Source organism: Excalfactoria chinensis, chromosome 2 (genome assembly GCF_039878825.1).
Source record: "Excalfactoria chinensis isolate bCotChi1 chromosome 2, bCotChi1.hap2, whole genome shotgun sequence".
NCBI classification, from domain to species: domain Eukaryota; kingdom Metazoa; phylum Chordata; class Aves; order Galliformes; family Phasianidae; genus Excalfactoria; species Excalfactoria chinensis.
In genome coordinates, this window is record NC_092826.1 from 83,271,198 (window position 1) to 83,299,185 (window position 27,988).

General features: G+C 44.7%; 1 protein-coding gene across 7 annotated transcripts in view; it reads left to right on the forward strand.

Moving 5' to 3' along the window:
- Window positions 1–27,988, forward strand: part of ATXN1 (ataxin 1) — a 194,226-nt gene that overhangs the window by 19,570 nt on the left and 146,668 nt on the right. For 2 of the 7 annotated variants that reach the window (XM_072329073.1, XM_072329074.1), the window contains exon 3: window positions 13,567–13,625. The exons of the other annotated variants lie outside the window; for them this stretch is intronic. The gene's annotated coding sequence lies outside the window, so the exon portion shown is untranslated. The remainder of the gene's footprint in view (window positions 1–13,566; window positions 13,626–27,988) is intronic. 7 annotated transcript variants of the gene reach the window in all.

Here is a 27,988-nt window from a genome sequence, read left to right on the forward strand (position 1 = left end):
ATCAACAAAAATACCAAAAAAGCCACCAACCCAAAGTATAATCCTATCTTCTGAAATGTTTACATACTCTGAGGTACTTCAGCATATTTACACCAGAGATGTGCCGTTCAGTATTTTCAAGTGTAAGCAGTGTCGTTTTTGCTGTGTATCATCCACTCTAATTAGCAAGAGAAACTGGCCAAGTCCCTCGAACCGTTGCAATGCCTTGATGTCTCTGTGGTTGTAACCTACATAGAAACAAGCCCTGTGAGGTACTGTGTAACATCGAGAGGAATGGCGGGGAGTCTCAGAAATCTGACAGTCATCAGCACTTTCATTAAGAAATGCAAATCTCCCACTGCTGCCGTGCAGACGCAAAGCACACGGGCTCTTGACCCTCAGCTGATGCCTGTGGCTTTTAACTTGCTCGAGTTGTTAAATGTAATAGGGACAATCTTACCTCTGCTAAGGAAATCTGGGAAAAGTAGTTAACTAATACATGGAGATCTTACTCTTCAGTGCTGCGCTGTTTGTGTGTTGATTCACAACATATACAGAGCAGATAAAAAACATTGCTTTGGAAGTATTCCAGTTTGTTCTTATTTTGAAGTCGTTTCGCATGGGTATAGATGCAGATGGTTGTGTGGGGAGCCTCCAGAGCAAGAAGGAGCTGAAGGAGTATCTGCTATACATTAGGTTGGGTCTTAACCAGTACATTTATTTTGTAGCCAGCTGTTCACCTGCCTATCCACTCTGTTCTAAACGAAAACCTAGCAAACAGATGCTGAGGAGAGAGATGTGTTCTATACTTGCTCTGTGTATGTAACTGTTTAAGTATTAGCTATGTCCAGTGTCAGTGGCGAGACAGTAGGTTAAATGAATCATTGTGGGTTTTTTTAAATCTAGTACAGCTGCTGTTAGGGATGCAGAAATAAGTTGTTAAGATACAACCTTCTGAGTTAGAGCCTGAACCTACTCCCTTGATATTGGTGCAAATTAATGGAATTAGGAGCAGACCTTTAAAGAGTAATAATAATAAAAGCCTTAAACCCCTAACTGTAGTATCTTAAGAGCTGACCAAGTTAAAAATGTGAATGAGTAATTGTGACATATGCATAATCTTCAGCTAATGTTCGTGGTGACAGGAATAATCTTCTGTGGAGCTGTGAGTGGCCAGTGTGTTATAGTGCATCCGGGCCCTGTTAATCCATAGACTACTGACAAAGAATATGGTAGCAGCTTTAAAGCGTGCCATAGACAGAATGCTTTTATCTTTGCACTGTTCCTTAAAAGTGCATTGTAATGTGTCCTTGGGGATATATGTAGTCTTGGAAAACTGTTCCCGCTGTGGTCTTTGTGTGCAATATGGTGTGTGGCCAGGATGTACGCTAGATATTCAAATCATGTATGCTGCAGAATTTGTGAATTTCCATTTTAAAATACTTGTCATTTCTGGAAATACCCTGAGGTGTAACTGTCCACAACTTCCCTTTACTAGGTAATTATTAAATATTTGCTTTCAGAGCTGGCAAAGCTGAGTCATTACCCAGCTGGGGAGTAGGTATCCCAGCTAGTGATTTTCAAACCTTGCAGTCAAGACTGTAACTCAGAAAGTTTTCTTACCATATCACTGTCTCATTCCTTAATGCATGTGAAGCAGTGAAGCCAGTTAGCCCAGAGCCCTCCATCCTGGGGTGTGCTCACTGCCTTGCCTGCCTGCCCGGGGCAGTGAGAGAGGGGGTGGGTGCAGCATCAGAGCCTCATTTTGTGGAGTCTGGAGAAGTTTCAGGTATTATGTATCTGAACCTTCAGGAGCAGGTGTTGGATTGTGGATGGACATCTGTCTGTCTGCCCTGAAGGACACTTAGGAGACCAGAGGGTAGGTTATTGCAGCATTAAGGGCCTTCTGCTTGAAACCATAAAAGCTGGGGCCTTGCCAACTGTTGACGTCTTGCTTTTGAGGAACTGGGAGCTGCCTAGAGGCGGACAACCAGGTTTGCATTTTTCTTGCCTTGCTTCTGCCCTCTCTTTGCTGTTGAATTTCAGTGGGGCAGGTTTATTTCAAGTGTGGTGCAAAAACTTCGGTGGGATTTTTGTGTGATAAAGAGCCTTAAGAAAACAAATGCATTTGTTATATCCTGCTCGCTTCAGTGATAAATCTACCTCAGGCAAGCCCCACCACTCTTGGAGCATGAAGGCATGTTGCACCATGTTTACAGAGCCTTGTAGCCCTCAAGTACCACTCACTGCCAGCTCTCACTTGTGTAGAGGGGAAAATCTTGGTGACAAGGCCAGCCCAGTGTTCACTGGAGGCCTGGGCACCAGAGAGGCCTTGAATTTGCTCTTGGCTGTGGAGCTCCCAGCTGGGCAAAAGTACCTGTGCTGCCCTTTCCTAGTTGTGCTCCTCTGGAGAAAGTGTTCATCATCACAGTCCTGCCTGGAGGGCATGTGCTGTAAAGCCTCTGGTTACCTTGGTTAATCAGTTCACAAAGCAGCTGTGGTTTCTAGCTCATGCTCTGTGGTGGTGGTAGTGACCAAGTGGCTGTGGTCTGTGCACCCTCTGACTGAGAGCTGTTTCTCAGGGGAGTGTTCAGGAAAGCATGCTGGCCCTTGCCTTCAAGGAGGGATATGTCATTAACTCCTTTTTTCACGCCGTTTCTCCTGCTTCCTTCATGTCCATTTTCAGCAGACTGACATCTTTGACTTTCTCTGCAAATGCAGGTGCAGGGTTTTGGTTTTTTTTTTTTATATCCAGAATCCACTGTTGTTCTAATAAAGGAATGTAGGGTGACATCAGAAACACGGTACAGTAGCCTGGTGAATTTATTTAAAAATTAATCTTTACAAGGCAGTGTCTTCTGTAAAGTTAGCATGCGTGCTGTGAGTGCTGGTGTAGTTATGGCTGTTTTCAGAGAACTCAAAGAGTTTGCTTGGAAAAATCATCCTTCTGAGTGAAATGCTTTCTGCTTGTTTTCATTGTGAAGGGAAATAAACTACTGCTGTCAGTGTGGGTGGGAATCTTTCCCTTCATCTGACCTTTTAGTACATAATCATACTCTGCTGGCCATTTTTTAGATGCTGAAGTGTGGAACTGAAAAACCCTGTATTTCATTATTTAGTTACTATGCAAATAATTTTTTTTGTTTTGTTTTGTTTTTTTTCCTTTTTTTTTTGCATTCTGTCTGAAAGCTGTTTCAGAATCCCACTGCACTCCCTGTAGATGGGCCCACAACAGAGGTCTTGAAAGTTTGCTGTAGTAGAATGTGCATCGTCTCTTGCTTCATCACAGATTCACAGCAGCCCGCTGGCACGATAATGTGTAGTGAGCGGTGGAGTTTTGTGTAATAGCTGGAAATGTCAGACTGGCAAGTCAGTGGAAAATGCTCTTCAGTAGCAGGCTTGAGCTGCAGAATGGCATTGTGCAATGTAGGGGGGTAAGGCCTTTCTCTGATGGGGATGGAGAGTTCTCAGGTAGGGCTTTCAGTCACTGCAGAGTTTGTGTTGGTCTGATAACTGACCATCACCAGGACTGTAGGGGTCCTGTCAGTGCTGTCTATATGGTCTGGAGTGCCTGGAGAAAAATGGAGCAAGGTGTATCTCTTTCCTTTGCCCTCAGCAGCAGTCATGCAGGGTGACAGAGGAAGAGCAGCATATAAGAGCTGCTGCTCCTGGTTGCCTTCCCAGATGCTTTTGGGGGTCCTGCCCACGCATGGTGGCAGGGAGGTGCCCCCCAGGGTCTCGCTTAAGCAATGTTCTTAATTCTAGGGGCACCTAGGACTCGTGGAACCTCAGAGTTCTTAGAACTCTATGATTAGCATGATTTTAACTTGTAATAGTACCAGGAGGCTGTTTCTGCTTTGCATAGCTTACTAGAAAAGATATTTTTAATTTCCTGCATGAGCACCTTGTATAGAAGAACATATGCTGTGGCTTTTGTCAGGAGACAGCATGAACTGCATTTTCCAATGTAAAGATTGGCAAGCGTGCAGTCTGCATCAAAATGCTTTTCCCAAGCATCCATTAGATCAGCCAGTGGAAAGTACTGCTGGATGTGAAGGATGCTTGTACCCTTGCTCAGGGCGAGTGCCCACTCGTGTTCCCACTGGAGTCAAAGAGGCTTGCCATTGAGCTTATTTGTAGTTAAATGGGGGAGTGATCTGAGAAGCTTTACAGCATGAAGGATGTAAAGTGGGAATGAATGGGAAGAGCCTTAAGTGAAATGAAGGAAGCAGTAGTCTAGGAGAAGGGGAGAGAGTCTGATAAAATCAGACAGTAAAACATACACATAAAACTGCAGAACTTACTTTGAAAGAGTAGCTCTGTGCTTAACAAGCTTGGCACAGCTTTAATTTTTATTTCATCTGCTTGCTTTGGGCTTCCTTCTGCAGAGAAGGTCCTGCACTTTGCAGTGAGTGAGCCTGTGATGTCCTGGGTCAGATCAAGGCTTGCAGAGCCAGGGAAGACCTTCATTTCTTCATGTGCCTTTCCTGTAGCATTCACTGCCCTGGGGTGGCTGTACTTAGCCAGCATTCTGGATCAGTAGGGCATTAGAAATATTATAGGCTATTGAATACACTATTGGGGTGTTTGGTCGGCCTAACAGTTGCTTTTAACAGAGTTGAGATTTGAGATCTTTGGGTCTGGCGGTGTTTGGATGTAAACTTCGTTCATTTGTTTTTTGAAGAAGGAAGTGCTTTGGTGCTTTGAAGGGGGAAAAAAAAATGAAGGCAGTACTACAAGTCTCTTCCTTAAATCAAAGTTTGCTGTTTGAAATGGGAACAACTCAGCAGAACAGTTTAAGTAAACATTGCCATAACTGCTTATCTGAGACACTGGCATCCTCTCTTTTAGCTGTGCTGCTTTCTTGTGGTATCCTGGAATCTCACAGTCATGTGTTTGTTCTCACAGCACCACTTTCATAGGTGTATGTCTATGTCCATTTGCTAGTCACTGCCCAATGTTGAGACTTTGGCTAAGGAGCCTGCTCTAGCACTGTAGGTTTTCTGGATCCCCTCTGTGGCTGATTTTTCTCTTGGCTGAAAGGTCCTTCACCCTGCCCCCCCCCTCTCCCTCCACTGTTTTCTCTCTGCCAGGCACAGCTTCTTCATTTGTTACAGGGAAAAAACAGATGCAACTGTTCCTGAGTCATTTCAAGGTAGTGTTTAGCAGAGAAGATAAAATCAAGGCCAAGACAGCAAGTGCTTAATGCTGTCCAGTTGGAGCCTATGAGCGGTGTCAGTGAGTATAGTATAAATGCCAGGAGAACTGCAGAAAATCACGTGTGTGGGTGAGAGGTAAGGGATTAGGTACTGTCCTCTACTGCCAGTGCCTGAGCACAGGATCATATTTTTTTACTAGGCAGAAAAACTGCACCATATTACACAAATAGCTTATTTAAAGCCTGGGTGTTTTTGCCTGTGTGTTAAATCACTGGGTTTCTTATCCACAAAGTGCTGATCCATATAAGTAACTTTTGTACACTTAAATGGGTAAGAGGAAAAAAATCAGTTAGGGAGGGAAAGGAGAAGACTCTGCCTCTCACCCAGATCTGTGATGCTTCAGGTAATGCCGCATCAGGACATGGCTGGTGACCTCAGGTGCATCTTAGTTATATTAAAAAAACAAAGACGAACAAAAAATACCCAACAGTGTTCCTTGTTGAAATGGTATTCAAAATGAAAAAGTTATTACACATAGAAATGTAAGTATATTCCACTGCCTCTGTCAATCTAGCAGACAGAAAGAGCTTCTCTGCTGTTTGGATCTGCTCTTCTTTCATAATGGGCACAACTTGTTTACTAATGCTTGAAAGCATGTACACATCAAATAAATCTCTGGTATTTGGGCCATAGTGTACTAGCATTTTGCAAAGGGAAGATTAACCACACACTATATTAAGCTGTGATCCACTTTACTCTTGATTCCTAGCTACAGTAAATCAGTCAAACCATCAAAGAACAAAATTAGTGGAAGGGCTCCTCAGACAATAGATTTATTTCCATATTTATTTGCATTATTGTTAAGAAAAGGGCAATCAGAACAGCTAATCTCTGTGGGACTCAGGCTATTATAAATTAATCCAAGTGAGTTTTTGGGTGCAGAAAGTCAGCAACAGAATGAAATACTGCGGAGCTGCATGATATAGTGCGCATTATGTTGCTGCAACAACTGAGGCACAATGCACTCATTTTGACTGTCGGTGCTGTTAATAGATAGTCTTCAGCAAGCATTATATTGTCAGATCTTATGCAGACTGAATTTGCAACCGTGACTCAAAAGACTTTCCTAGTGTGAAGCATCTTTATTGCATACCATTTTAGCTCTTTCCTGCTTTTACTCCGCTCTCTTTCAGTGAAAAGGTTAAGAAAAGCAGTAGCTCAGTGGCTGAGTTTTTCAGACGTACTTTACAGCAGGGAAAGTGGGGAAACCTCTTCAGGTGATGTTCAGTAAGTTTGGCCTTTTGTTCTTTTTTCCCTCTTTATTTGTTGTTGAATTTTGTATATCAAATTAATTAGAGTGACTTCTGGTGCAGAACTCCTCCTGTCTCCTGCAGCTTTCCCTATCTCCCAGAGAGGCAGCCTTTGCCCTGAGAAAGCTGTCAGCCCACCTTGCTAGATGTTCTGGTATTGAATTAACTCTGTGTTTTCATAACATGGCTGTCCATCTGCGCGCCGTCCAAGGTTGGGTTGCCATATTCAAAGAATTATCACATAGTTTGCACGAGCCTCTTCCTTCACTTTCCTTGCATTTCTGTGTGTGCACCCACACACTTCAATAGTTTCCTGCCTTCTTCACTGCACCATAACTCACTGCAATTTGAAGGCCGCCTTCTGCATCAGTGAGAGATTTTCAGCGCCCTGTAGGGAAGCTTTTGGGCCCTCCCTAAAGCAGTGGATGCGTATGTTTGATTTCACTTACCCCATCAGTGTGGGGAATTAAAATAACAGACAGCTGTATCTTTTATAGTAACAGAAATGGAGAAACAGGAATGTTTCCTTGATGTAGAAGAATCTTTTGGGAGGACTATAAAGTGAAGGTCAGGGCCTTAAAAAGTAAAGTGCTGCATATTCAAATTTAATTTATAACATTAAATTAGAACAGCTTATAAGTGCAACCAGCTTTAAGGATGCTAAGTATTGCCAGAGGAGGCTGGAAGGACTTCTGGCTGGCCAGCAATTCTTGCGATTGGGCTCGATGCTGCTTACTGTAATGTTCTTGCACACCTGATAACCGCTGCGTTTTTTGTAGGTATGAGTTCCTTTTCTCACATCTTTTCATGCCTCATTTGCTAACTCTTCCATTCCGCAAACTGGCAGGATGACGGCAGGCAACTCCCTCTGCCTTTTGTGTTAGAACTAATCCTTGGGGTTCTTTCTAATGTGTCTCCAGAAATGTGCATTCAGCTTAGGCTAAAAGCTGACTCGATTTGTAATACTGAAATGTGGACAGTGCAGATAGCTTTCTGGGTGTTCTCTCTCCCTCTCTCTTAGAAATAAATCATTGTAGAGGTGTACGTGAATGCTCCCACAGTCTTAAGCTCTCTGTCACATTAAAAACATTCTTAAAATACAGATGTACTTTGGCACGGGCTTAAATACTTTGCCGAATCCCTACGTTTGGCTTCATTTAGCACATTTGGAGTTTGACAAGTAACAATTACATGACCGTTCAGTTAACAGGTTGTGCTATTTGAATTCTTTGACTTGTGCTTTCCCTGCTTCAGAATGACTGACAGATTTTTGTTTTGATTTCAGATTATGTGGATTGTTTTACTTCGGTGTTCTTGTACTTAACGTGTGATTTAATTAAAACTTGGTTACAGTGATTGATAGTTGCTTTATTTGATACCTGTTTATAGGCATTTTATTCATTACTTTTTCTGTGTACCGATATTTGTCAGAAGAGAATGATATTATTTCTTTTGTCAATGGAAATGAGGTTGTAAATGACTGTAATTTTGGGATACATTGCTGGTATGAGCAAACAGTATTCCCTTGGTGAGTTTTCCACTGTGGAAACATGGGCTACGCGTGCTATATTTTAGAAAAGACCTATATTCTTCTGAAGTATAAAACTGTGTGGCCTCAGCCCCACATACCTTGGTGCAGCCACCTGCTAGCTTCTTCCCAGACGGTCTGTGGGCGGCAGCTTGAGGTCCTGAGCTGGGGGTACCCTCAGTCACCAAAGATGGAGATGAAACTGATAGAGATGTGTGACTTGATAGTTTAGTGACAGCTACAAAAGAGTTTGGCAAAACTGCGGCTGAGAGCTAGCTGTGGGAGGAGGGAGGATGTGTTCTTCCCCACTAAAATCGTAGCCTTCACATTCTTGGCAGCATCGTGGAGCTTGGCTATAACTTCTGGTTTACATTTTAGAAATACACCAAATAGCATATAATGTTTAATTCCGGGTTGCGTTACGCAACGGACGGCGATTGCCTCAGTGCAGCACATCTGCGTTGCGAGAGGAAGCTCTCCTGGGAAACAGGCGCATCTTCCGCTGAAGTCAGAGCGAGGCGTGGGCCGGGCATTGCTATTTTGGCAAGCAGAGGGAGTCAGTGCTGGAAAGCTGCCTCACCTTTCACTTTCCATGGAACTTACCCTTTCTCCTTCTTTCAGGCACCAGCTGCTGCCCACTTGTTCTGGTTCTGGGGATGCTTTTAGTGGTCGATGAAACCATCAGTCTAGGCTCTGGGAGTTGTGATCTTTGCTGCACAGTGTGTTTCTGGTCCGCGAACAGGGTAGGTTGTGAGGGAGAGGTAAGGAATGCAATCTGCAAAACATCTGGAAGAGCTAAGAAAAATGTTTAAGGGGAAAAAAAAACACCTCTGTTATTGAATCTCCTTATACTGATAAGTCAGCAGTGGTTGTTGATAGGTGCAGAATTCCTGTCCTTTTTTATACTGGGTCTCAGTTCACTGCTTCTAAGCCTCTCACTGGAAGCAAAAAATCAGGCTCAGCTGAAGCTCCTCCTGCCATCCTAAAGGGTGATTATCAGTGCCTCTTTTCCTCTTATTATCAGCATGCTTTTATATTTTCATGGCAGTAGTTAGCACAGACTTTCCAGCAGTCCCTGTGGCAGTGTAGCTGGTCTTCTCTGTCTGACCGAAATGAGGGGGCACTTTTAGGTGCTTTCTAACACGGCACTCTTTTATGCAGGCTGGGGGCTCAGCTGCGCAGGTTGTCATGTGGGTGCAGAGAGTTTTACCAGGCACTACTCAAAGTGGTGGTTCATGGTTTACAGTTAAATTGCAAGTCTGGCGTGAGTGAGATTCCCGAGGGATCTGTCCTGGCTGTGGTAATACTCATTGTTTTCATTACTGAAATGGCTGTTGGAGCAGCGAGAGCAGTTATTAAATTTACATAGGATAAGAAGTGTGGAGAGGGGTGCAGGCTCCTAGGAAGGCAAAACTGAAGTTCAGCTGGCCCTAACTGACTGGAGGAATGGCTTTGTGGGGAAGAATTATAGGGAACAAATCTATAAGCACTGTATATAGGTGTGGAAGTGCCCTTGCGTGGCATGGGATGGGAAATGGCTGATGGCGATCCTGAAGCAGAACGCCTGTGGGGCTATGCTGAAGGTAGGTTGGCCTGGTTTAGTTGAATAGAGTGTTAAAAAAATTACAGCTGGCTCCCAGACCACCAGAGGAAACCAGCCTGCAGCGTATCCTGCCCTCCTGTCCCCCGGGAGCTGTGCTGCCTGGGCTCTGCTGAGCTGGTGGCTTTGCCCTCCCTCCTCGGCATGCCTGGGCTCCCACCCTGCTGCTGGCATCCCTGCCTTGGCATGGGAAAGAGCCCCAGCTCAGCTGCTCCCAAACCTGATCTGTGCTCACAGGACAGCATGGTTGTGGGTAAAGGGATTGTAGAGTGAGCTCCCCCCCAAAAAACAAGCATCATTCTGGGATATGTTGAGAAAATATCTGAAATACCCCATCCGCTTGGCGTTGGAAGTGGCTCGGCACCCAGCTTGGGGTACAGGACTGTGAGGAGCCAGCTGGATGGCATCCAGAGAGAAGGCAGTGAAAGCGATCAAAGGTTTGGGAAACACCACCTGGGAAGGAAGATGAAAGAATTGGGATTGTTTAGTCTACAAGGAAGAAGGCCAATAAGAGGCATGAGAGCAGTGTGCAAGTATGTGGACGGCTGCCGCAGGGAGGGAGGAAGGGGAGAGACTGAACTGCTGGGGCTAGGATGAGAGGAAATGGCCTTCATCTGAAGGTGGCAGGCTGTAGGTAAACACTGAAGAAAACGCTCAGGCAATAAGGGTGTCTTGGTGCTGCAGTCATTTGCCTTTGAGAAGGCTGTGGAAGCATCGTCACTGGAGGCTTTTATAAGACAGACAGAACTCCTCCAGGAGTATTTTGGGCACTGCCTTGGAGAAGGAGGTGGAACACATGCCTCCAAAGGTCGTTTCCTAGGGAATCATGAATAACATTTTTTGTGCGTGTGTGATCCTGTGAACTTAGGTAAACTGCAATAACAACAAATAACTCAAAAGATAGTGGCAATTCATTATTGCAACACATCAGTGGTAAATAGACAGCAGATTTATGCACAGAAAGCGAGGATGATATTATCCTTCTGTTCTAGGTGAAAAAAAATTCTGTGAGTAAGCTAATTTTACTGGAACGTTTCAAAAGGCTGTTCCTGTAAATACATTGCTCGTATACAGAAATAGAGGAAGTGATGTTGCTTGGCTCTGCTTGTTGAAATATTGTGCAAATGCAATCAGTACCCACTAATGCATTGCGTGGCTGTAGTAAAGCCAGCAGCACTCCATGAGGCACAGTGCTTTTACACTGGAGCATAACGCTGTATTTTCAAGCTAGTTGTGCTTATGTATTTGCTTGATGTGGAGTTGGGGAGCAGGCTGAGCAGAGTTAGGCTTTAATTACCTCATTGCAATCTGTGTATGAGCTGTTCTCTGTTGCCTTGTTACAAGTGCAGGAGACAGCAATTGAAGAGCAAACCTCAAACTCACCCTTTTCTGCTAGCAGGGAGAAAAGGCTTTGGCAGCTCCTGTAGCCACTGGGAATGCATCTCCCCATGCACCTGGTGTTCAGGGGTGGCGTGGGGCTGGAGGAGGTGCTCTGTGGGGTGGTGTGACTTAAGGACTGGCTGGTGGTTTCCTTGCGCAGCCACTCCTCCTTTCATTCTCTTGGGAGGATAACCTCCGTGACTTTGCCAGTTTCTACTGGTCCCTTGAGGCCTTCTAACTGAGGTTCTGCTATAGAAGGAAAACAGTTTTGCTTTTTTTTTGTTTTTGTTTTTTAAAATGGTGTTGTCCCCCCAGACCCCAGGTTGCTGGGCAGGGCAGGGAGCAGGAGATCTGTGCTGTTGAGAGAAGCTGAGTGGCTGAGATGCTGCAGGACACCTGTGGGAGTGCCTTGACAGCATTTCTGTGCTGTGTGGGTGACAGAGCTCTGGCAGAAGATGCCCAGAGGCTATGGGGTCTCCTTAGAGATCTCCAGAAACCACCTGGATGTGGCCCTGGGCACCTCGCTCCAGATAGCTCTGCTTTGGCAGAGCTGGGGCCAGGATGGAGAAGAGGACCTTAGCAGCCTCAGCTTGCATCTGGGTGAGACTCCTGAGAAAGTAGGAGCAGTTAGTTTGAGTCTGGTTCTCAGCGCTGTTCCCAGCGTCACAGCCCCAAGGGCTATTTTGTCGCTGTCACCCTGGGACTAAACAGCACTGACAGAGGATGGCGCAGAGTTACTGTACGCCCAGCATGGATTTAGCGAGGCTTATCGTAATCCTGGCAGGATCCACGCTAACCCAGAGCAGTCAGACATCACCACGTTGATGTGTACAGCCATGCAGCTCCGGCCACGTGGTGCTGTGCCTACTCTGAGAAACCCGCCGCTGCGGCAGTCCTCGTGTTTCTGTATCTGGAAGAACTGCCCCAAGCACTTGAAAGCTGTGCACAATCTTCCTTCTTCTGGTTTGTTGCTGCTCAGATCTGTGCTGTGATCTAGCATGATAACAGAATGAGGGCATGCATTCACACGTGCACGTACGTGCATGTATTTTAGCCTCTCGCCTTTTTAAAATGTAAAATACCACCGCGCGTTTGTCTCTGTGCCAGTGTATCTGCCATGCATCAATGAACTAACATTCTTCTTCGTGATCTTTAGTGTCCCATCTCATGAGAAATGAATCAGCACTGCTCCTGCTGGGAAGGGTTATTCAGGGGGATTAAAAACGCTGATTTCAATCGTGACTAAAATCAGCGAGCAGGAAACCTTTACTGAAACAGTCAGCTTCTAAATCATGATTTGCATTGACTCTTTTTAGGCACTGTATTTAAAGAAAGGAATGCTTTCAGTACTTCTGGTAATTTCATGTGTCCTTTTTTCATTTAACACAACAATTTCTGCACGTTTCACCATTAATAAAGCCCAACATGGATTTCTGGGGGGCGGGGGAGGCTTCTGAATTTGCAACTTCTTATTATAATCAGCAACGCATTTTCTGTTTGTTGCTTAATAGATTATATGTTTGTATATAACTTATATCAAGCTACTTACAAATGAAAACAGACTTTCAGCAAAAACTCCCAAGAAAGAGATTATGAAACATTTGTCACATAACCAAATGCTTCCTTAAATTAGGATCTGGGAAATAGGAGGAAAACAAGCAAACAAAGTTTTCTTCAAGACTTTAGCAGCAAGCGCCTAACTTCCTGAATGTTGCTCTCAAGAGAAACTGAATTAGTATGGTTTCAATAGATACAGCATCGGAACATAGTATGGCTTGTCATAATCTGATGTTAAAATGCGCATGTTAGTTTTGACATTTATAAACGTGTGTTTCAAAAACAAACTCTACCTACCATGTGCATGTGCTTGTGCAGCCATATAGGGGTGAGTGTAGTGTGTGAGCTAGCACCCATACCTCACAGTAGGGCACGAGTCTCCTCCTGCTCTTTGCTCAGACCCTGGCCCACTCCTGGGCTACCAGACTGGAGAGGAGGGGAGCTTTGGTGCAGGATGGATGCACTTTGAAGCATGAACTTGCTGAAATGTGTGTCTGTGGGGGTACCTTTTGAGCCCCTCTTGCTTAATGTGAGGAAGTGATTCATTTCTAGTTCCCAGTTGTATTCTTGGATCTCGTGAAAGTGACTTTGTATTTCAATTTGGTCTCGTTGTGAACCAGCAAATGAGACTGAGCGCTGCTCAGAGATCTTAGAAATGAAGTTAGATATTTTGTCTTCTGATGTGCTGCAGCTACATAATCTCTTCTGGAATAAGGCCAGCAGAATGCTGCTTACTGCTTTACGCTCCTGTCTCTTCAGGACTGCAGAGATGGCTGTGGGTCCCGTGAAGGGCAGCAAGTTCACAGACACATGTGGATAATGTGAGATAACACTGATCACTGCCAGACTCTGGTGCTTTTCTTCTCAGAGAGCTTTGCAAACATCAGCTGAACACAAAGATACAAGGCAGGCTCAGTGTTGTCCTTCACTGTGTGCATGAACTGGCAGTTCTTGGAAACTGGGGAAGGAATTAAGGATGCGGTGCTGAGATAAATCTACAGAGAAACATTCAGGCTGAGGATTGGTTGATTTTTCCCTTTCCATCTCTTTTAGGCATGACTTCCTCTGCTGCACATGACTCTGGTGTTGCTCCTGATCACAGTTCACCCAGGGTAGGAATTACTGCTCCTGGCACACACTGTGCTGTTTAAGCAACACGAACCCTGTGCTCTGTTGCTTGTACCTTTGCCTTCTGCTCTCCTAGCTCGACGTCTGTCTGTCCTCAGCTACCTTTGCTGCAGGGTGTCACCCCTGCCAGGCTGTGTCTCACATCTTGGGTTGGGTGGCTGAGTGATTCGATGGCTGCTTTTGAAATCCAATACACATAAATGCTTATATTACCAGTGCACTGTGGCCGAGGGACATATGAACCCTTTTTGCAGAGCTATCAGAAATTGTCATTAATTTGTTCTGAGGAGTTACACAGGTGCAGCACTTACCTGGACCTTGCTGAGCCTGCGCTCGAGCAATTCAATAGCAGTTCGTCACTGATTCCCATCAGGTTAGCAAGCACTCTGTGCCCATGTGCAAATGGTGCAGCGTGTTTCAGGGATCACCTGCAGAGAGCACAGAAGAGCATCAGGAGTTCCAAGAAAATCGCAGAGCCCACTGAGTGTAAAAACCAGCAGCTAAGTGAGCACGAAGTTGTTTTTGGATGGCCAGACCCCTCAAGGGGTAACAGGAAGATCTGAATCTGCAGAAGAAAAGTCACGTCTGCTTTCACATGTGGTACATTTCTCTCTTCTAAACAGTGGAAGCTCTGACGTGTGCTCATTTGTCCAGCTGTGAGGTGGGACGGTGCGGGGGCTTGGGGCTGCAGCCTGGTTCTCAGCGAGGGGTTGCTCTGTGGGTACCAGGGCTGCTCTGAGCAAGGGCCTGCTGCCATTGGGTACAGGGAGTGAGTCCTCAGCAGGCAGGCCAGAAAATGGAAGTAGCAGCTAGCAAAGCCTCTTGACGAGATTAAAACCGACAGGAAATGAAAACTAACTTTGCCGTTTCTCTTGCATGCTGACCGCCCTCCCCCTTTGCTGATACTTGCCCTGTCCTTAGGAGAGTAATTCCTCTGCCTCCTCCTCCTCCACGCAGGCGCGCTCAGCCCACAGAAGCATGTGGCCGCAATGCAGAGCTGGACCCTGCCATGGCTGGGGTGGGCAGGCCTCAGCTTCAGTCCTGCTTGGCTTTAGATACACCATGGCGCTCATTGCCACTGAGGCTGTGTCTGAAAGCAGGGACGTGTGTAAAGAAGGAAAGAGCAGTGCTTTCCTGTCTCTCTCTCTCTGCCTGTTAATCTGTTACAACAGAGCTGTTGCTGTGCAGAGCGTGTGAGGCTCGGCAGCTGCTCCTCCTCGATGTACCTGCCAACTTCTGACACTTATAAATAGGGATGTTTTGAGGCGGGAGGGAATAGACACACCTTCTGACTCCATTGAAATACTTGGGCACAACGTGCTGATTTTGTCACGACAGGCTGGAAAAAATGAAATGCTGATAATCTATTTTGCCAGAATGTAGGGGCTCTCCCAGATAGAAGCAGCTGCCACATGTATGTGACTGAAGCAGATTTGCTTAGATTCATGCTAGTCATGCTATGAGCTGCTCTAAAAGGATATGAAACAAGTCATCTCTCATCACCCTCAAATACGTTCCTTTTGCCAAGGTTTGTTTCTTAGAAATTAGATGAACCTGGTGAAGCAGGATCCTGTGCCTAAAAATAGAGCATTTTACTTTCCATCTTACTCCTCACAGGCAGGGTATAAATTTACCTCAGCCAAGAAGCAAGATGAGAGGTGCCTTGAGCTTTTCCTGCTGACTCTGTCCTCATGTGAGCTGCTGACAGAAGGCCCTCATCTTTTCTGACGGGGCTCAAAGTGAAGAACTGCCACTGCAAGCTGTGGTCAAGGTGGCAAATTGCATTTTTGCACCTGATTTGAGGTTGGCTATGATCATAATGGCTTCTTCTATCCAAGGACAAGGCGCCTGGTCTCTTGGGGTTAAATGCTTTGCGGGGTTTGCAATCCTGTACAGAGACAGAGCTGTGAGCCCGGGAGCTTCTCAAGACGTAGACAAACCGTGCTGCTGTGGCTGCCTGCTGGCCAGTGAAGCATAAGGCGCTGGGAAGGCAGTGTGAGCGGCAGCAGCAGAAGAGCTGGCCACCGGCCAGCCTGAATGCCACGATCTCACTGACAGCTTCCTTCCCTCCTTCCCTTCCTCCCCACCCCGCTGTCTGAGCCAGGCTGGGGCTGTCCCAGGGCACTCACTTGGGTCTGTGTGTGTTGCTTTGCTTTTCTGTGCCTTTTTGCATGTGGATCTGTCTGCACCTGTCTGCCTGCTGCTTTCCTAACCTCAGCGTGCGGGCTGCTTTGATTCATGGGATCTCAAGTGTATGCACCAGCGCGCGGCAGCTTGGCACGGACGTTTCATTAGAGCAAAGGAGGCCTGTGTCCTGCAGGGCTGTTTTAGTAAAGACATGTCCCATCTGCTGCTTCTTATCACCCTTTTTATCTGTGCTGCTGACTCATGGAGTGTGGTCTGCTCAGCTCTCCCCTGCAGTCACATCACACTTTGAGTTACCTTTACTATGACTCACGCTTATTTTTTCACTGACAAGTGCCAAGCCAAAAAGCAACTCAGTCTTGTCCCTCTCATCTGTGCTGTCCTGTTCTACCCTTTGCCCTCAAACCTTGTCTCTCTGTCACATTCTCACCTTCCCCTGCAAGTAAACTATCTGCAACTGAATTTTAAACTGTGGAATTTTGTCTTTCATATCATGTCAGTGCTGTGCACTTGAGGCTTTTGTGATGAACAGATGCTACCTAAAATACCTCAATTCCCCTTAGTTGCCATTGCTGATGTGTTTAAATAACTTGCTTTTGTTTTTGTTTTTATTTTGTTTTTTAGGAGGTCTAAATTTAAAGAAAAAGTGTATTTATTAATGTCTTGGAGTGAAATTGAGTGAAATTTTGACAAAATGTGTGTCTTTAAGAGAGAAAAATGTGTCTCTTAATACCTAGTATATGTACGCAGGACCAAAGCCTCTTGACTTCAGATTTGCCTGTGTTGGGTTAATTAGACCATGATTTCAGACAACTCATGCTGAGGTTTCCCTTGCTTGTCCTTGACCTGCACTTCTAGAATCAGTTCCTAGCCCAAGGTATGCATCCGCTGTGGACAACCTGTAAGTTGGTGTACTGGGGTTGAAACCTCCACATGAAATGCTATTTTATTGTTTTCAGGTTAAAGGGAACGAGTTGTAGAGTCTTGGCATTTCTTCCCTTCAGGTGAGGGGAATTTTGCCAGGGCCTTCTCTGTGGAGATTCTGTACTTCTGACCCTTTTCAGTACTGAGATCCCCAAATCCTTTTTGGAGGAGCTGAATGTGGGCTCCGCTGAGGAGGATGCGGACCGATGATTGGCAGGGCTTGCTCTGTGGTTTGCCCATGTCTTGAATTCTGCTTTTTGCTGTCCTGAGGCCTTGGTCACATTGAACTTATATTACAACCAGCAGTCACTTTGCCTTGAATAGATCTTGTAGAATTGGGCTTGTGCATTGCTGTTGAGATAACTACCTTTATCACATTGAAATTGGTCTAGAAATGAAGGTCAAAAATCCCAGGAAAAAGTTCTAGAACAAGCAAGGCAGGGGGAGATGACAGAAGTTTTTACTCCTTCTAGCAAGAAACTAGACAGATTTAGATTGCTGTGTCAATTTTCTTTTCTAGGAACAAAATGAAACTTTCTTTATCAGTGGCCCAAACAAGCAATAAGAATGCTGTAGCATTCTTTTAGACCAAACTGCTTAATTTTTTTCCAAGACCAGGCTGTTTTTGCCAACCTCACCCTTCTGAGGTGGAGGAAAAGGCCTTTCTGTACCCTTCTGCAGCAGGCTGTGTTAGTCAGAGATGCGGTATCATCCTCTGGAAGCGACCAGACCCCGCTTCAGCATTTCCATGGTGGTTTGCCTGCTGAGCACTGGCTGGGGTGGCCTGGGCCTTCTGCTGCTTGCAGTCTGGAAATACTAGGAGAGCAGTAATTGCAGAACTTTACTCTTCTGCAGTGCTGGAGTTGGCTGCTCTTCTGTCTCTGTGTAGGTAGACTGTGTCCTCTCCCTTTCCCATCTCTCCTTCCTGTTCAGCTTGAAAGATTGACAGTTCTGTGAATTGCTGTTGCTGGGTGTCCCCTTAAGTGCCTTGCCAAGACTTGTTGGTCCCCGGTGTAAATAAATGGAGCTAATTGTGGTTGTAAGCAAAATATTCCATTGTTTCAGAGAAGCATCTTGTTTTCTTGTACGCACAAATACATTCTATGCCCTAGTCCTCAAGCCTACAGCCATCTTGCTGAACACGTGGTGGTACGCGTAGTAAACGGGGGTCTCTTGTTTGAATCCTCAACCCTTTGGAGTTTTTGCTGCTGCTTCTGGGAGAACACAGCCCTGGGTCATACATAGGGCCTGACCCTGACTTGTTGCCAGCAAAGTGCTGAGGTGCATCCCAGCCGTGATGCGAGGTGTGGGGGAGATTGATGTTACCGGTGGAGGTCCGTCCCCCAGGAGTCATGTGCCCTTGGGAGAGGGAGGGTGCCACGGGGAGACTTCTCCTTTTCCTGGTTTCACTCGCAGTGGGAGGGAGGGAGGTTGGCAGAGGCAGACAGCGTGCCTCCTGCCTTGGGGCATACTGCGAGATCGGAGTGGCTTAGGTTTACCGTGCAGCTCATTTTACCCATATGCAAAATAGATGTGTAATGATACTGAGCTTTGTTGTGGAATTGAAGCTTAATTAATTAATTAATTGATGTTTGCTAAATGCCTGAGGATCCAGGAATCACTGCGTGTGCCCCAGAGCAGTGCTAACACTTTTGAGGTTGGGAATCATCTCCTCTCGGATGCTGAGGTTTTCCCAAAGCAAAGGCTCCAGCCCCTCCCTGCCCTGGTTTTCATGCCACACATTACTTCTATGGCTTGCTCCCTTTGACTTCTCCCTAAACAAATAAATAAATAAACAACGTGCTTAATGCAGTCTGCACATAGGGCCATTGCCAAAATAATTTCACAAAGCAGCAGAGCTGGGTTGCCAAGTGTCTCGTCTTTTATATAAAGCATTCTTCAGGAAGCGGAGTTGCACAGGGGAAAGAGGAAAAAAAAAAATAAAAAAATTAGAAAATGTTATAAAAACTATCACTGCAGTAAGAAGCATTTTCTTCCCCCACAGGGAGAATGTCTGGGCCATGCCATGGTAGGATCAAGGGAGTCTATTTTTATTTCATCTTAAAGGCCCCTCTCTCATTTCATTCCTGCACTCCCCCTCCCAAAGAGCAGCTCTTTGCTGTGCTGGCTTGCAGAGCTCTGTTAGATTAGCGTTCAAAGGCAGGGCTGTGGGATGGCCGTCTTGTATGTGAAAATATTTACCAGTGGATTTTGGGTGGAGAGAAGGTTGTTTAAACAGTGTCATTGCCGGAATGTTTATTAGTCTGATATGATTAATGATTGAGGAAAGTGAGAGGAGATTTTTTTGCAGGGAGAGCGAGGAGGAGGCGACAAAGACTTAGCATCAGAAAATAGAACTGCATGTCGTAAACGTGTATTTTTTGTTGAAGGAGCTTAAATATATATATACATAAACATGTATATGTTTCGCATGTGTTCTCTTCTCTTGCTCAGTGTGAGCTGTTTTGGATTGGCTGTGGCTTGTCTCCAGCCAGGGCAGTTTCCCATGGGAGATGCTGTGTTCAGCCACAGGATCTGCACTCGGTGAGCTGCCCAGGGCTGGTTGGACCTCATCCTCCAAACTAAAGCTGTGTTTTGGCAGTGTGCTGTCTTGAAGTATCAGCACTCCCTACAGCATCCTCAGCACCGTGTGCTCACAAGTTGAATTTGTAAGGCTGGTGTGCGCTAACAGTGACATCGTTTCTTGAGCTGGTATCAGTGATAGGGAATGGGAGCTGTATTGAACAGAGCAGTGTTGCAATTGGCTTTCTGAGCTTCACCCCACTCCAGTATTTAATCTAGCAGCATCATGTGATCATTTCAGCCTCACAGCCCAGTCTTCCCATGCTATAGCTGCCATCTTAGTGGAGTATGAGTGTAAGCTATATATAATACTGTTTCTGTCCCTATCCATCACAACTCATTTGAACTCCCATCAGGATTACTACGTGGCTCCACAGCATAATTAACACTGTATGTATTAGTTGTATGTTCATTTGTCCTATATTTTGTCAAGAACAAATCACCAGCCATAATCTGATGGTAGAAACAGCTTCTGCTTTGGATTCTTAATGCCTCTATATGAACAGCTTAACGACTCATCGGCAGTGGGTAATTTTAAGTTAGTAATGTTAGGTAATTTAAAAATCTTATGAACTGAAACTATTTTCTGTCATCCCCTTCCTTCATCTGGGAGGGAGATTTGAATTTTCTGTAGTGCCTTGTCAACGTCTCTGGATGTGGTATCAGTGGGGGGAGTCCTCGCTGTACAGATTGTTGTAACAAGTGTTGGAGTTTCTCCAGGATTGTGCTGTGTCAGCACTGGGGACCCTTTAATAACACTTCTTCCTCCTCCTCGTAATTACATGGTTCTAAAGTCCTGCTCTTCTCCTTGAGTTGCAAACACTGGAATCTTCACTACTGCCAGTATGAGTGCTGACATGTGTCTTGTGTATTGTGCCAATGAGCGAGGAAAGAAAACCAATTAACGAGGGTGGTGCTCAAACTCAGCTGTATGTGATGTCTTTTCAGAGTGCAAGTCACTTACCATAATTCACAGACTGAAAGAAAAGCATTGTGAGCAGCAGATCCTGCTGAATGTTCTTATGACCAGTGCAATGACTGTATTCCTCAGAAGTTTGCTGGGCAGAAACTGTGAATCAATCCGGTATGTGTTATGTAAGCATTATTTCAGATGAATCTCTGAATCAACAACTTGTGTAGTCCTTAAAGAATACGAAAGTGAAAGTGGTATTTGCACAAAGAATGAAAATGTGATTGAGAACCCTTCCATTTTTATTTAAGCACAGATGGTGTGGTGATGAGCATGGGAAGAACCCGAATCAGTCACAATTGTACAAATGTTAAGTTTGCAGTGTGCTCTCTCCTTCTCACGTTGCCTCTTGCTTACTTCCAGGATTTTTTCCTTTTCTTTTCATTGCAGATTCTTTCTTCTTCAGCATTTAGCTTATGTTGTCAATATTGCAATGTTTGTTTGGCTCCGACCTGGAAAGGTATTTGATTTTGCAGCTGACATTTATTTACAGGGTCACCTTCCAGTCTCTGTGTTATGTTGCCGTTCCTATGAGCCACATATCACAAGCAATATAACCTGCTAGCTAAAAGGTCTCAGTGGAAACATTTCCTTTCCCTGAGCCCCCGGGAAAAGGCAGCTGGAAGGTGGGAGCTTCTATCAGTTTGCTGAGACGTAAGGAATGTTTTGAGACCACATCTGGTTGAAGTTTTTCTAGTGTTGTATTGTACTTCTGTTACAAAGTGTGTGGCTTCACTGGTTTGGGTGGTTTTGAATCTCTTAAGAAGTTTTTACTGCAATTTTTCTCTGTTGCAACAATCTCCTTTGTATATTGCCAGCAGTTATTCCTTTAGTACTAGGAGCAGAGGGTACTGTGTCTTTGAATGTTTTGACATTCGTTGCTTTAGTTCTTGAGTCACGTCTTATGTAAGTCTCTTGAGTAGGTTTCAGGTTGCTATTTAGAGGTGATGATATGCTTCTCGTGTAGATACCATGGAGGCAAGGAGCTCTAGGCATTGATTGTCTTGCTCTCTTTGTCCTCATTATGTTTTCTCATGATTTTCACTGCCTTTTTATTTGTATGAACAGTCATGAGAGGCGAAAGGTGAGAAAGTGGATTCTTGGAAGATGTGTGCTCTTAATTGCCGAGGCAAATAGTTAAATCCAAATGTAAAATGTTGCTGGTTAAGGAGAAGTCGTGACTGGGTATTAGCCCATTCCTGTTAAGGTGCTCAACTGTGAATGCAGGAATGTAAGTCCAGGTGTTCAGGTTTGAACAATTTATGTAACATCAAAAGAAGGAAGTGGAAAGAGGAAGAGAAAGAGGGAGGCAAGGAACAAGTAATACGTGGCTTGTGGGGAAGCCTCAGATATTCAGAAACTTACTCGAGGCTTGAACATTTGCAGCTTTTTTGAATATCAACTTCCTGCACTATGTGACTATATGACTTTTTTATCATAATCTTTAGGTTTCCCTTTCTTTACTTTTCCTTGTAATTCTCTAAGCTGAAAATTTAAGGGGAGAGCAAGAGAGCATGAGTGCTGCTTACATTCTCACGTTATCAAGAACGATGAGGGGTAGATAAAAGATCAAATATGTGAATAGAACCAAAAATAAAAGCCCAGAACTTGGAACCATGCAATGGGAGACGCTGTGAAGTTTTGTGCTTTGTTTGTATGAGATGGTCGGAAGGTTATTTTCTTCTTGCTTTAGAAAGAAAGCTGACTCTGGGCCTACTTGAAATCTTGCAGGATTTGCTAAAACTCATGGGAATTGGTAACAAAAGTCCAGGGTGACTACAGCAGATAATTCTAGATGATGATTGTTTTGGCTCTTTGTCTTCATACTTCTAAACTACTTCTGATAGCGTGCTTGCTATTAGGGCTGTAAGATGTCTTCAGTGCTTTCATAAGGTTTCTTGAAATTGTCTGCAGAAAAAAGAAATAGGATCGTGTTCTTCTTGAAAAGTTTTTGCAGCTTACACGTGTTTTCTCTACAGTAATCAGAAGCACCAAAACACCCCATTGTGAGCATTTTACTTTGTTCAGTAGATATCTTGCTGAAGAGGAACATGGACTGGAAGCTTGTCGCGGGTTTCTCTTGGTATTTTAGGCTTGTTGCATATGTGCACACTACTCGTTTGACTTGTAAGTAAAATACCGTGTATGGTTCCGGGTGTGGGTAGTTTCAGGGTTGTAAGTGTACGTTACAGTGTCATGCTCGTGTACAGCTTGTACATCACAGTGTACTTTCATGTGTAGTCTCATACTGTTTGCTGTGGGGGGGGTGCATTGCTCTCTGCTACTAGCAGAACTTTCACGTTTTTTTTTGGTAGTGGTAGTGCTCTGTGCTTGCCTCACCAAAAGTCTGCTGAGTGGGTGTTTCAGGGATGAGATTTAGTGCTTACTTTCGCAAGCTCTGCAAACAATATCTGACTTAATAATTCTGCTTTCTTCTTGTAATTACATGTTCTTTCTTTTTGGTAATGCCTTCAGAACTTCTCAGTTCATTATCAACTCTCAGAACATAATTTAAGGAATAATGTGTATCCTGACTGGTCATAACGAAGCTGAAATTCCATCTTGGGCTTCTGGTGTCATCACGGAACCGGGATGGAATTACGGCTTTAATTTATGTACTATGGGGGATACATTATTTATTACTATGCATTAGAAAATGATTTATCTCTGCTTGTGTTGCAAGACTATCCTACTGCTAAAAGTCCCCAGGAAGTGCTGAGACATTGTAGAACTTCTTGTGCAGATTACAGCTTCGTGAAGCTGCCAAAAAGGCCACTGCATTATTCAAAAACTGCTAGAGGTGATGAAAATTTACACAGCCACTATGGGGTTTTTCCTAACCAGCAGAATTCCTACAAGGCTCTAACTTGCTAAACCTGAGCGTTTCCCTACCTTTAGTTCGTATTCAGTGTTTCATTTCACCTAAAGCCTGGATAAGAACAAACACGTTTTGAGGACCCCGATTCAACAGAGTGCTTTAACCGTAGTCAAGCTCCACTGAAGACAACGGAAATTAATCATGTGCTTAATTGGTTTGATGAATCAGTTCTTCAGTGTCTACTTCTTTGCTTCTTCATAAAACCTCTTTCTTAACCCTCCGCTTCCCAAAATTGTGCATGTATGAATCCACGAATATAGGGAAGCAGCACGAGAGCGATGTGAACTATTAGAAAACTGCAATGAACTGAACTGATCCATCTGGTTTTCATTCCAGCAGGCACTTTGTTTTTGTTTTATGCTTTGATGACCTTTGATTTTTTGTGAGGTTTTCGAGTAGTAGTAAAGTCAGTGATGAGGTTCTGGTATGTAGTGCCCTGTGGCCAGTTGTGGTGTCTGCAAGCGTGGCTGTACTAACATGGAGTCAACAAGTGGTGGTTTCCGTGTAACAGAACTGATCCTTGCCTCTTCAGATGCATGTTAGCGTTTGAGATTTGGGAACGGGGACTGCAGTAACGTGTTTGCAACTGCTGTGACCTGCCGTGGAAGAAGGAAGGAGAAAAAACCTCAAACCCTGAGGGTTTGTGGGAGTTTTGATTAAAAAGTCGTAGCAAAATGTCTTCAAAGTGCTCAGCTGGATCAGCTGGGAGAAAAGAACTAGATATTTGTAAAAGATCAAACAGATACAAATACCTTAAGAAAAGAAGTCATCGATGTAAATTAAATGAACGCTTTATGCTAGCACAGAAGTATTATAAAAAATTAAATACTCCCACTTTCAATGGCAGCATTTTTATCTCAGGCTCTGATGACATGCATAAACCACTCAAGTTTCAGTCTTGTGGGTTATATTGTCACCAGAAGCTCTGACTAATAATACAAGAAAGTCTCACAAATGACAGTTGGATATAGAATGACTCTAAGTTAATCTTTTTGTTGTTGTATTATTTCACATGTTTAAGCCAAAGAAAAAAAAAAAAAAGGAAAAAAAGAAGCTTTCAGTGCCTACTGACTAACTGAGCCTAATGGGGAGTGTTAGCCTATGCCTAATAGTGCTGGCCGTGTCGTAAATCACAGATGTGGAATCTAAAACCCAGCGACGAAGTTGATAATCCTTCGGGTGCAAGCGTCCTGAAGCTGGTGTACAGAAAGGCGTGCAAAACATGCCAGCAGCTCTCCCCCATGCAGAATTAACATCATTGTCGTTTTGCGGGGAATACCACGGGAATCAGAACGAGAGACATCCAGCCCTCTTCAGCGCGAGAGCTGGAGAGACGGCTGCAGTTTCTAGGCAGAGTTTCAGCCCGCTGGAGCTGTATAAATAGATCACTGGTGCCATGCAGATCTGCGCGGGACCAATCGCCGCTCCCTCCCACGTCACGAGGAGAAGCAGAAGAGCAGGGCTCTGCGGCTGCCTCTGCTGTGGCGCTGGCACCCGGCGGCGGGGGCTCCTGAGGGCAGGAAGGCTCGCCCAGGTGGTGCTCTCCCCTCCAATGGAGGCTGGCACTGGGCTTTCACAGGTGTAAGCTGCTGCTTTAAAGCCTCCTTTAGATCTTAAATTGACCGTGGCATTTGCGCCGACTTTCTGAATGGGTTGCAGCCTTGGGAATCCGGTAGCGTGTGAATCGAGATAGCGTGTCACATCAGCAGAGAGAAAGCCGGCTGTTAACCATTGAGGGAATTATTTCATTGCGGTGCGCCAGATATATGAGACTGGAAAGCCTTCCTAAGCCCTGCAGTTTTACACTTTCACCTGCGTTTCTTTTTCTGCCAGCTACGAGTATTGCTGTCAGTGTTGTGCAGGGAGGAGCTTTTAAGTTGGCTGATAGAAATGAGGATGTATGTACACATTAAGGGAAGGTTTCTCAAGGTCCTTAAGCTGGCTGTGTCTCCTGGTGGTGGTGTATTAATTGTGGTGAGCTGTCACAGTCCCAGAGCTCCGGATCCTGCCCCTGGAGGCCAGGAGCAACCCTGGGTGCTCATTTCTGCACAGATAAAAAGGGCTGAATTGTCTGCATTAGTCTCTGTGAGGAGCACTGTGTTAAAGGCAAGCTGGAGGAAAGAAAAAGAATGGGAGGAGGTTTTAAGATAGGATTAGGGCTCCCATGCCTTACTGACATGGTGCCTGACTGTGAAAGATCAGTCTTAAGGTAGCACTGTTAGACTTGCCGGCTGCTCTATAAGCGCTGCCCTCTTTGTGTGCCTGCAGAGGTAACCCAGAGAGACGCAGCTCTGTTCACCCTGGGCACAAGGTTCAACTGTTTTACGCCCCGGTTTTCTTTCTGGGTGGGTACCAGTTGGGTAACCTGGTTGTGCAGTGCTGGCGCTTGGGGCTGGGCTGTGCTTGATGTGCTGCGGGAGCTCCCGAAGTTGTGTAATTGCAAGTTTACTGTCATGCAGCAGACGACTGATGGCATAATTTGTATTTTCAAAATACATAAGCAGCTCAGCCTAATCAGGTGGTGTTGTAAATACTTCCAGGAGATAAAAACAAGGTATTAGGGCAGGAAACGGAGTTACAAACTTCCTTTAATGAGCTGCATATTGTTTGATCATGTTTTTTCATATACATAAGCTTCTGCGTGCCAAATTCTAGTAATAATTGGCAGCTACTTCACAGTCCTAGAGAAACGATATTATAAATACTGGGAACATTCAAAATGAATCGACGTGTCAGTTTGCCTTTCAGATTGACATGACTAACAGGTGATTAGTGCCAACAGTAGAAGGCCCGTTTGTTGTTCGCCTCGTTCCCTGCAATACAGAGGGAAGGGCAGCTGGAGAAGCAGGGAGGAAGGCTCAGCTCCCCGGGCAGTTAGCTGTGGTATGGCTGCCTGGCTTGGGTTACACTGCTGGCTGGGCCGATGTTTAGCTTACAAATCAGAGCAGCCCCGCTCACTTCTTGAAGTCCTGAATGTTAAGCACATAAATGGGTACATTTGGGGTTTGAAAGAGCCTCACTGGCTTATTGTGGAGAGTTTCCAGCGAAACTTTATGATGCAGGAAAACCCCCAAATTACAAGTCTTTTACCACTTCCAGCGGGTGGCTTGTGATGTTGTTGGGATAGAAAGTGGAGGGGAGCCCACATCCATTTTTTCATAGATGCCAGTAATGCTCAGCGTTTGAAAAAATCAAAGTATGCCGTGTTTTTGCCTGCAGATCAGCTGCCATTGTTTTTCAAAGACAAAGATTTTAAATAGCGAGCACTGACTTGAAGGGGCTTTGAGGAAAGCACTTCTGAATAAAAAAACAACCCAAAATACTCAAATGGCAGTGAAGGATTTTTGGTTCCCATTTAGCTTTTTTTCTATGTTACAAATGTGTTTGCTCTCATGGGGATTTGGCTGTGTGGCAGTAAGGAGAACAGATTACTCTCTCACAGTGTTTTATTGAAAATCAGTTTGTTTTTGATGATAATGAAATCAATCACAATTGTAAAGAGGCCCAGGAAGGCAGCAAGTTCATGGGCGGATGAGATCTTTTCACTGGGCTTAGATGTCTCTCTGCACGTTTTTGGGCTGAATGATGTTCCCTTACATGCGTAAGAAGGGTGATTCCTGCTTCTGAAGGGATTCTAAGCTGAAATGGTATGTTCTGTATCATATTGGATTAGCATAAGCCTAAAGGCATTTAATGGGCCTGGCTGATATTTAAATCTCTTAGTTTGTGCGTAAAGCCGTATGTTGGTTAATCTGAAGTATATTTTACTTTAAATATATACCTGGTTGTTGAAGCATGTGCATTTTAACATCAAACACAAGTCCAAAGACTAGCAGAAGGAGGGGGTTTGTAACCTTCTAGAAGCTGCTGTGTTGCTTTTGAAGTGATTGAGTGCTGATCGTTAGCTTTATTTAGTTGTATTCCAGTTGCCGAAAGCTGGATGTTGTCTTTTCCATCCCTTTGAAGGAAGGCTGTGCAGTTGGTTTCCTTGCAAACCTTGGTGGTTCTGCAGAGGCTGGCTGCTGGGTTACTTTCATTTTGTGCAGGACGTTGGCCACGGGAGGGTTACGTGGTGCCGCAGTCACTGGTGGTGGACACCGAAATGAAATACTAGGTGTGAGATCAAGGAGCATGGAGAGGAGAATATACTATTAAAATGTGCACTGGTTGGTGCTGAAGAATAAAACTGTGCTGAGTGAGTGCTAGTTTTGTGATGACAGAAGTTTGCAGGTTGAAAGCAGTTTTATCCTCAGTCCGAATAAATCCTGAAGAGAGCAGACTGCACTTCAGCCCGTATCACTACATGTATGTTCGTCTAGAGGTACAATATCCAAAATAAGTTGGAAATTTGTGGGTTTTTTTTCCCTCTGTTTCCAAACTGTGCTCGCTAAGTCCATAGCAACATGCAGCATTCTGAATTTTCCACAAACTGAGCTTTGTAACTGATGTTGTCATTATCTATCTTATATCATGAATCACATTAAAGAAAAAGTACCTTGTTTCGATCCTCCAGGGGAAAAACCCTTTCTCTTCCTCACCTCCCTCTAAAAACCCCAGACACCTACTTGTCCTGTGTCATCTGAAGCAGATCTGACTCCGTTATCTGTACCTAAATCTACAGATAGACTTTTCCTGTCTTGCATAGGAACAAAATGTTGTCCCACTTTCTGTAGCTGCAATTGAGTGGTATCACAAACAAGTTACAGTAGTAAACCGAATGTGTTAAATGGAACGGAGGAAAGATTACAATTTAATTCCCCAGGAAACATAACTAATATTATTCATAAGCAGAATGCAGTTCATGGTGAGTAAAAGTAAAGCTGTGTTTCACAGCAGCATAAGTAAAA